At 51.5% G+C, this 9254-nt stretch overlaps 1 protein-coding gene across 9 annotated transcripts in view; it reads left to right on the top strand.

The window, feature by feature from the left end:
• Positions 1–9254, top strand: part of Hdac7 (histone deacetylase 7) — a 39834-nt gene that overhangs the window by 9167 nt on the left and 21413 nt on the right. The window contains exon 1 of one of the 9 annotated variants that reach the window (XM_031354129.1): positions 692–715. The exons of 7 other annotated variants lie outside the window; for them this stretch is intronic. The gene's annotated coding sequence lies outside the window, so the exon portion shown is untranslated. Of the gene's footprint in view, positions 1–691; positions 716–1013; positions 1126–9254 lie in introns of those variants that run through there. One more of the 9 variants, XM_031354138.1, reaches the window with a different exon arrangement.

Raw genomic sequence — 9254 nt, 5'->3', positions numbered from 1 at the left:
TCTCTCTCTCTCTCTCTCTCTCTCTCTCTCTCTCTCTCTCTCTCTCTCTCCTTCCTCCTGTTTGTCCTTTGTGGTACTGGGGGTAAGCCCAGGGCCTCTCTCATGTTACACAAGGTCTCCCTGGCTAAGCCAAACGGCCCTCTGCATGTCCCTAACCTGTTCAAGCCCCAGTTTCCTTTGTAACAGCACCAACTTTATTAGACTCTGTGGTGGGAATACTTTGTCAGCATTAACATATTAATGGTATCAATGAATGGTTAGAATAATATACTAGTAACTCGGACCCTTTCCTTGCCTTCTTAGGGACAGCTGGGGGACCTTTGGGTGGCTCAGACGGAAGGTGCTAAGGAAGGGACTTCTCCAGGCACACAAGCCACAGGGAGAGGGAGACTTATGAGATAACAGGAGTGGGGCGTACAGGTAGGCTCAACCCCACAGCAACCCTCAAGAGGGTGAAGACAGCCGGCCCCAGAAGCAGCCCAGGGGAGGTGACTCTGCTTCCTGTCACAGGGGCAAGCAGTTGAGAAAGGATGGCTGGGATTGGCTGCCGGGCGAAGTGGGCACCAGGCCTTGGGGAGGAGACAAGGCAGAGGCTGGCAAGTCCTAAACTCACAGCCCCCACATTGCAGACGGGGCCTCCACCTTGCCTGCTTAGGATCTTTTCCTTGTGATAGAAGAAGATACTGACTAGACTTTAGAGTGAACTTCCAATAAGGTTAGAGCTCCTGCAGCAAGGAAGTTGTGGGTGAATGGAGACCGTATGTGCCCCGGGGCTTTCAGTGTTTAGAAATACCAGGGCAGTTTGGACTGCCTGGGAAGCCTGTCTGCTCAGGAACTCTTTAGCTGGAGAGGGCAGTGCGGAGCAGGTCAGGCCAGGTCCTGGAGATAGGAAGTGATGGTGGGTCCAGCGAGCTACCCTGAGGAGGTAGCCGTGTCCTTACTCCACAGAGACAGCTCAGAGAGGCTGAGCAGCCAGAGAGGCTCCACCAAGAGGTGACTCAGAAGCTTGCTGTCCTTTAGCAGAGAGCAGCAAGGCCTCTGAATGTCATACTCTTACACAAGTGACCTGGGACCCCTGCTTCAGGACTCATGAGAGACGCCACCAGAGGTGGCGTGAAGAGCCGGGTAGGTGATGGAGTCCGAGGGACCCTTTGCCACTCTTGGGAAGCTTGAGTGACCACTGTCATGGTTACATCTACTTCCTGTTTGATTAATTTCAAACAGGGGTGGGGGTGGGGAGGGAGGCTGGCTCCTGGCGCAGGCTACCACTGTGTGGAGCTGTTTACAACAGCCGCGTGTGGGATTCCCAGAAAGCGACTCCAAACCGGACATCCTGTGGCTGCAAAATACCCAGGTGTCAAGAGCTAAAAATAACTACTCCAGAGCTCCAGTCACCCAGCGTTACAGGGGAAAGGGCCTGCTCACTGAGTGAGTGGGCACACGGGTGCAGGGGTGCGGGGCGGGGGGTGGAGTGGGGGGTGAAGCCTGCGCGCCCAGCCCTCTGATCTCTGTATGTCCAGTTGCCATGCCAGAAGTCTCTCTTGTAGCTGACCCCATCCGTATAGGTGCGTATCCCAGGCTGCCCGCCTGCCAGTCGAGTCTCTATCTACAAAGGGCCTCCTCTGGGAGGCTCCGGGAGGGCTTGAGAGCATCTAGGGCAGGATTCCTCAACCTGTGGGTGGTTGACTGCTGAGGGTCACAGGGGCCACCTAAGGCCATCAGGGAGACAGGTATTTACATTCCGATTCCTAACAGTGGCACAGTTGCAGTTATGAAGTAGCTAGCAATGAGAACAACTTTATGGCCAGGGGTCACTACCAAATGAAGAACTGCGTTAACGGGTTGCAGCATTAGGAAGGTCGAGGACCTCTGATCTAGAGAAAAGAAGTAGCATGATGTCTCTGAGCACAAAAATGGAGCAGATGCCCCTCTAACCCCCAAGGCCAATAGTCCTGTTATTGCCTGATTTTGACCAACTCCAGTTCCAGCAGGTGACTCTTTGGGGCTCTCTTCATGGAAACCCTCAGGCAAACCAGGCAGCCTTTGGCCTGCATAGCCCCGGGCTCGCCTCCGGCACACTCTGAAGAGCTTCCTTTGCCTGGTGTTAGCCCTGTGCCGGCCAGCTTCAAGGCCCGTGTTGGTTGAGAGCAGGGTTCTAGAGCCATCATGCTTTGTGACTCAGAGCTTTCAATTATTAATTTTATGCTACATGTCCCTGGGTGTATGTATGTGCAGTGTGCGTGTATAGGAACACAAGGAGGTCAGAAGAGGCACGGGATCCCCTGGAACTGGTGTTATAGATAGTGGTAAGCTGTCATAGTGGGTGCTGGGAACCGAACCTGGGTCCTCTGTAAGAGCAGCAAGCACTCTTGACTGCTGAGCCATCTCTCCAGCCCCTAGCCTCAGGGTTAGTGCTTCAAGGTCTCAGTCTGCCCATTGATATACTAGAGCTAAAAACAGTGATCTCATGGGGTTTGTTACAAGCATTGGGTGTATGAGCACATGAAAGGCATTTGGAGCAACTGGTCCAAGCGAGCGCAGTTTGGGTGAAAGGGAGCGGGCAGCCGCTGTTGTTGGAAGGGCGGGAAGTGATGGTGGTGGGGATACACAAGACAAATGCCTGTGGTTGAAGAGGGAGGGTGCACTAAGGCCAGATGCCCATCCGTAGTATCGGATGGGGGCTCTTCCAGGTTCGGGGCAGACAAGACGGAGCATGGCTGACTGCCTTCAGAATCGCCCCTCCCACTGGTCTGCCTAGACTCCTGCTGGTCATGAAATACCACTCTCTGTGCACCTCCCACTGTCATGACAGCGCTGGCCTGAGCCATCTCCTGATGCTCCAGGATTGCAGACGGGGCAGCTGAAGCTCTGCCTGACGCTGGCACCAATATGGCTTACCCTATCTGACCTAGCCACAGTCCTTAATGCCGTGGGCCCTCACTCCCCTCCTAGGCTTCATTTGGGAGCCCACTGCCTGTCCTCTGGGTTCCAGGTAGATCTGAGCAAGAAGCAGTTCAAAGCTAAGAACATGGAGCTTTGGAAGAGGGGAGAGACCAGAAACTGTTAAAAGGTTGGATTCAAGGAAAATTTTAGGGAGTCTGGGGTCAGTGAGAAACTTACATTCTGCCATATGTTTTTAGGTTCTTTTGAATTTTCAAAAAAAGATTTATTTATATTATTTTATGTATGGATATTTTGCATGCATGGGTATTTTGCATGCATGTATATGCATATCCCTTGGAACTCGAGTTCCAGATAGTCATGGCCTGCCTTGTGGGTGCTGGGAACTGAACCCAGGTTCTCTAGAGGAGCAGCCAGCCAGTGCTTCCAACTGCTGAGCCATCTCTCCAGCCCCCATTGACTTTTTTAGTAACTATAAATAATATGTATATTTAAAAATTATTTCTTTTTTTAGACTATAATATGAAGTAATACACTTTTTAAAAATTGTGTGTACATGCACAATTGTGTGTATATGTTCATGTATATACGTGCGTGTGTACACATGTAGGTGTATATGCTTGCGTGTGTATATTCATGCATGTGTACACATGCAGGTGTGTGCGTTCATGTGTATGTATGTGGGTGGATGTGTGAATGATCATATGTTCGTGTTTGTGGAGTGCACATGCATGTACAGGCCAGAGTCTAGCCTCAGGTGTCATTTCTCAAAAGACATCTTGTTTTGGGTCTCCTGCTGTGACTTGGCCACACTGTGTGGCTGGTGAGTCTCAAGGCTCCTCTTATTTCTGCCTCCCTAGTGCTGAATTCTTAATTCATGCCACTATACCCAGCTGGCTTTTATATTTTATTTTATGAATAAAAGTATATTTTATTCATAAGGTAAAAATACATATTTAAATTTTTTATTTGAAAAATAAATGTATGAATGTTTGGCTTGCATGTATATCTGTTACTGCATGTGTTCAGTGTCTCCAGGGGTCAGAGAGGATGTCGGTCCCCTGAAAACAGTTATAGACATTTATGACCGTGTGGGTGCTGAGACATGAACCCAGGTCCTCTGGAAGAGTAGCCAGTGCTCTTATCCATGGAGCTGTCTCTCCAGCTCCTCTACCCAGCTTTTTAATCGGGTGCTACAGATTGAGCTTGGAGCATGCTCACACCACAAGCACTTTACCAGCTTAACTATCGCCCTAGCTCCTAAAAAATACTGTAAAGCCAGTCACATTTTACTCCTAGAAGTATGTTGTTTTAGTTTGAGGCTAGCGAGGGCTACATAGTGAGTTCCAGGATATCCAGGGCTATATTCAGCTCCATGTTAAAAAAATAAAAAATAAAAAAAAAAATAACTTGTCCAAAAAATGAGCAAACAAAACAAAAACAAACAAAAACCCAGAATTCTACATACCTGTAATCTCATCACTCAGGTAGCCAAAGCCAGAGGATTGAGAACTGGAGGTCAGCCCGAGCTATACATTGAGACCCTGCCTTTGTATTTAAGATTCTGGGCTATATTTTATGTTTTTTTTTTTTTTTTGCTTATTTGCATGGTTTTGAAAGAGAGGGTCTTACTATGTAGCCCAGTCAAACCTCAAAGAATTGATCCCCCTGCCTCAGCCTCAGCTTACAGGTGAGGGCTGTTTGAAAGCAGGGAAGAGGCTCACTAGCCGGTCTCCTCAGCCCCCAGCTGGTGGCCTCTGGAGAGGGCCAGCACCTGCATTTGGAATCACCTCGCACACTGGCCTGCCTAGGCTCCCGCTGGCTATGAGCTAGCACCCTCCACACACCTCCCTCTGCCATGACAGCGCTGGTCTGAGTGGTCAGTCTCTTGTCGTTCCACAATCCCCTAGCGTCCTAGGTCAGATGCCTGGAAGAAGAGCCCTCTCTCCATGGCTCTCACAGGCCTTTGAGGCCATGACAAACACTGCATTTCTTTTCCCTGTTTATTCTTAGACTCTCCTGAGGCCCTCTTGCCTTGTCTGCCAGTCCCCACAAGGAATCAGGCCTTGTTCTTTCTGTGTCACGGCTAGAGACTCTGAGCTGCAAGCTGGGGTTTAGGGGGCTTGGCCTGGAACCCAGGACTTTGGCTTCCTGCCTCTGTTACAGCTGAGGCCTGGCCTTCTTACAGCTTCCTTTCTAGCCAATATCCATGGACTGGGGTGCTGGGAGTAACCTGGGCTCAGGCTTCTTGTCACCTTGTGGGCCTGAGACTCTGGGAGACTCTGTAAGGCCCAGGAACCCAGCTTGTCCAGGGGCCCCAGGGTGGAACCGGAGACTACTGAGGGCTGTGATGTCCCCACAAGGGCAAGATATCTGAGGCTCTTGGTTCTTGGTGAGGTTGGTGCTCGGGTTCAGGAAGGAAACTCCCTGCAGGAGACTTCCCGAAGGTACAGCCAGGTGCCCCACACTGAGTGAACTCTGCTTATGCCTGACTGCAATTGCTTCCCAAAGAGGTGGGAAAGAGCGGTATCTAGGCTCCCGAGGAGAGCCCCAAACCCAACCAAGAGCTGTGTAAAGGGTCAAGCCCTGGGCAGTGGTCCCTCAGGTCAGTTCTCTTCTTCTTCTTCAAGTGATTTGACCCTAAATGAATGACAGCTAGCCCCCGAGAAAGGTATCGGGGTCATGGAGAAGGGAGAGTCCCCTAAGTCGAGCTGGCCCTGAGGTGCAGGGACAGGCTCCTCCTCTCTCAGTCTCATCAAGGTACCAGGAGACGGCTTCCCTCTTCGCGCAGAGAAGTATTCCCAGTGTTTTGGACTCCATGGCACTTAGCGGAGAACTAGGGGTAAAGGGGCTCTTTCTACAAAGGGCTTTTGGATCCAGCCTCTTTGCCAGTATGCATGCACACCTGTCGGTGTGGCTCTTCTGGACGGAGTATTTGTCATAGGTCACCACCACAAACTATCCCTTCCAGTCATCGTAACAAACCACAAGGCTCGAGGTTATTGATTTCTCTCCCATCCACAGAGTGCACAGCGCCCAGATCTGTGGTTAGCAGGGGTGCGAGGCACGGAAGGTCCTACCGTGAAGGGGGAGTGCAAGGGAATTCCCAGGATACAGGGGACGCTGAGTCTGACAGGGTATTCAAGTTTGTTTTCTGTTGCTGTGATAAACTCCATGACCAAAATTAAAGCAACTTGGGGGAGGAGAGGGTTTGTTTGGCTGAGAGTTCCAATGTCACGGTGCACCCATCATTGGGGGAGCCAGGGAAGTGATTCAAGCAGGAACCTGGAGGTGGGAACTGAGGCAGAGAGGAGCCTGCTGACCTGCTCGCACTCTCCTGCTTTCCCAGCCCGCCTTTACAACCCACCACCTAGGGGTAGGGCTGCTCTCCTCCATTAATTAGCAATTTAAAAAAAAACAACAAAACCAACCAACCAAGCAACCAACCAACCAAGTGCCCCACAGAGATGTCCACAGGCCAGGCTGAGAGAGGTCATTTGTTGATCGAGCTGCCTTCTTCCTAGGTATGTCAAGATGACAACCAAGAAGCTGGGCTGTGGGCAGCCTTTAATCCTAGTGCTCAGGAAGCAGAAGGAGATGGATCTCTGTGAGTTCGAGGCCAGCCTGGTCTAGTTCCAGGATAGCCAGAGTTACACAGAGAAAACCTGTCTTTAAAAAAAAAAAAGGCAATGTAGAAACCCCTCTAGACCGGGGCTCGCCGAAGAAAGGGAGTCCTAAGATACCCAGAATGTCGATCATTCCTGGAGAGAGGAGACTGCCCTTGGAATAGGCGTTCCTTGGGGATCACAAACCTCGAAAAATATTCATGTCTTAGGCAGGAAGTCTTGAGAGGACCATTGTGTGTGATTCATTACTTCCCAAAAGAGCTTAGAAGGTGTGACTGCAGATGATAATGGCTGATAAACGCAACCATCGATACCGTAATTACTGATATGCTGAGGTGTGACATGCCGAGGTGTGACACGCTGTGAGTAAGTGAGGGGTGAGGCGAGCAGGTCAGGATGAGCCCCATGCTGATGCGGGCTTGGGCAGACTTCCAAAGGCGAATGGGTAGGGCAGCATGTTGGTCCAGAACTGTGTACCGCAAGGTATGGGTGTGAACATATGATGGGCCGTTGACTTAAGTCTCTTCTGCCTGGAGCTGCCCACTAAGTACAGGTGCAGAAAGCAGTACCCATCTCCCTTCGGGAAGTAGCCTTCTGTACTTGGTCCATCTGAGAAGCCTATCCACTATAGAAAGCCTCCAGGCACCCCGATCTTTCTGAGAGAGCCTTCTTCAGTCCTTCGGCCATGAGCTGGGATGGCAGGAGGGAGGGTTCACTGTGGACAGGTGGTACGAGAACTCCCATCTACTGCTCTTCCCAGCCTGCCTTGGTCTTTCTGTTGCCAGCCTACAGTTCTGTTGTAGTTGTATGGATTCTGAGTGGACTTGGGAGCCTGGGGGGAGGGGCTGTGTCCAAAGTATTTCTAGCCCAGGTTATCTCAGAAAGAGGCCTGAGGCTCAGTGGGTCTCTTTTCTCATACAATCAAAGTGGCAGACACAGGAAGGGCGGCTAGGGACAGGCCCTACACTGGGATCCTTGGGGTATGTGTCTCCAGCATTTCACAGTTCCTACCAGATCTCCCCTGACCTGAGGCCACAGCTCAGTCCCTTCCCACTGCAAGGACCGTTCCTGTTTCCTGAAGTTGCCTGAATGCTTCTCCAGGCCTGCTCTCCCCAGTTCTCTCCTGACCTCCCCAGCCACATGTTCTCGCTTCTGGTCCCACTGTCCCTCCCAGCATGCCTTTCCCCCTCAGGCAGCTGGGAGCATGCTTTGGCTGCCCGGGGAAGATGGTATCTTCCACACCAGGGAGGGCTGAGGGCACTGCTGGGTGAGCTCCGGCCTCCTGAAGTTCTTGTTGTGCACTGTGCCCGAGCAGCTGAGTCACTCAGTAGCTGGGAGCCTGCCTGCCTCCGAGGACAGTAGCCCTCCTCCCCTGTCCCACAGACACACCTTCACCCATCTTTCTACAGACGGGACCCAGGTAAGCCTGGGTTCCTGCTGCCCCAGTGTCCCTGGCACAGGTAAAAGTGGGACCTGGGAGAGACTGGTTGATGGGGGGTGGTAAGGATGAGGGATGGGAGCAGTCTGGGAAAGGTGAGAGTGAGGTCAGCTTGACAGAGTGGGGATCTAGCTGGGCCAGAGAGTCGGAAAATGAAGGTTCCAGGGAAGGGACAAAGTTGGGTCTCCAGAAGGGTACAAAACAGGAGAGCCATCTTTGGGTCTAGGCGAAGAAGCACAGTGGGAAAGTCGGACGCCATGACTGTCCTTGTTGGGTATAGTGAAACAGACAGCAAGGTAGGTGCTAGGTGAACCCTTGTTCCTGTTTTCAAGTCATTCATCCTCATATGGGCCCTGCAGCGAAGAAAGATATCTCTTTTTTTTTTTATTTTTAAAGATTTATTTATTTCATGTATGTGAGTACATTGTCGATGTCTTCAGACACACCAGAAGAGGGCATCGATCCCATTACAGATGGTTGTGAGCCACCATGTGGTTGCTGGGATTTGAACTCAGGACCTCTGGAAGAGCATTCGGTGCTCTTAACCGCTGAGCCATCTCTCCAGCCCTGGAAAGATGTCTCTTATTGGTTAGCTGATTTTCTCTTGGGTCCTCCCTGCCGGCCTGGGCCTTCTGGGTGGTCACTCGCTCTTCCTGGGAGACTGGTCTGCAGTGGACTAACTTCCTATTGCCGTCCAGATTTAGAATGTACCCATGGAGCTAGGTCTAGAATGGAGTTCGGAGGCGTCCCTTTTCCTTAACTCCCAGTGGTTGCTACCCACTGAGGACCTACTGAGTATGTGGTGATTGATTCCACAGAACACAGAGAACCGGAAGGCCAGAGGATCCTCGCCTTAATTCAGCTGTCCCAGAGCTTGGGAAGATGGACACACGGAAGAGGAAGATGGGGGGATGGTAGCAACCTGAGTTTATCCTAGCCCCCGGAATCATTAATGAACCCCCATCCCTGTGAAGCTCCATCCTAGGCCACTGAGGAGAAATAGCAAGATTTCCCCCGTGGCTCTGTTTGCTGTCTGACTTAAGCCAGGTTGTGTTCTAAGTCCTGGGGTGATGAGCAATGACAAACTAGAGGCCAGCCTTTGGAGCTCATACCAGGACTGGTGCTGCCCTTGGGCTCCTACGATGCTGTGAGCAGCCAACGTGGAGTCCAGGAGGAAAGGGTGTTGCACACTGGCTTGCATCCAGCCGGGCTCTGAGCAGCAGATGGGGTTTGGGAAGCAGAGCACAGGAGTGCAGACAGCACTGGCAGGAGACGCTGTTGAGCCAACA

Source organism: Mastomys coucha, unplaced genomic scaffold (assembly GCF_008632895.1).
Source record: "Mastomys coucha isolate ucsf_1 unplaced genomic scaffold, UCSF_Mcou_1 pScaffold11, whole genome shotgun sequence".
Taxonomy (NCBI): Eukaryota; Metazoa; Chordata; class Mammalia; order Rodentia; family Muridae; genus Mastomys; species Mastomys coucha.
Note: the sequence above shows the minus strand (reverse complement) of the source record. Positions and strands in the feature narration are given on the sequence as shown.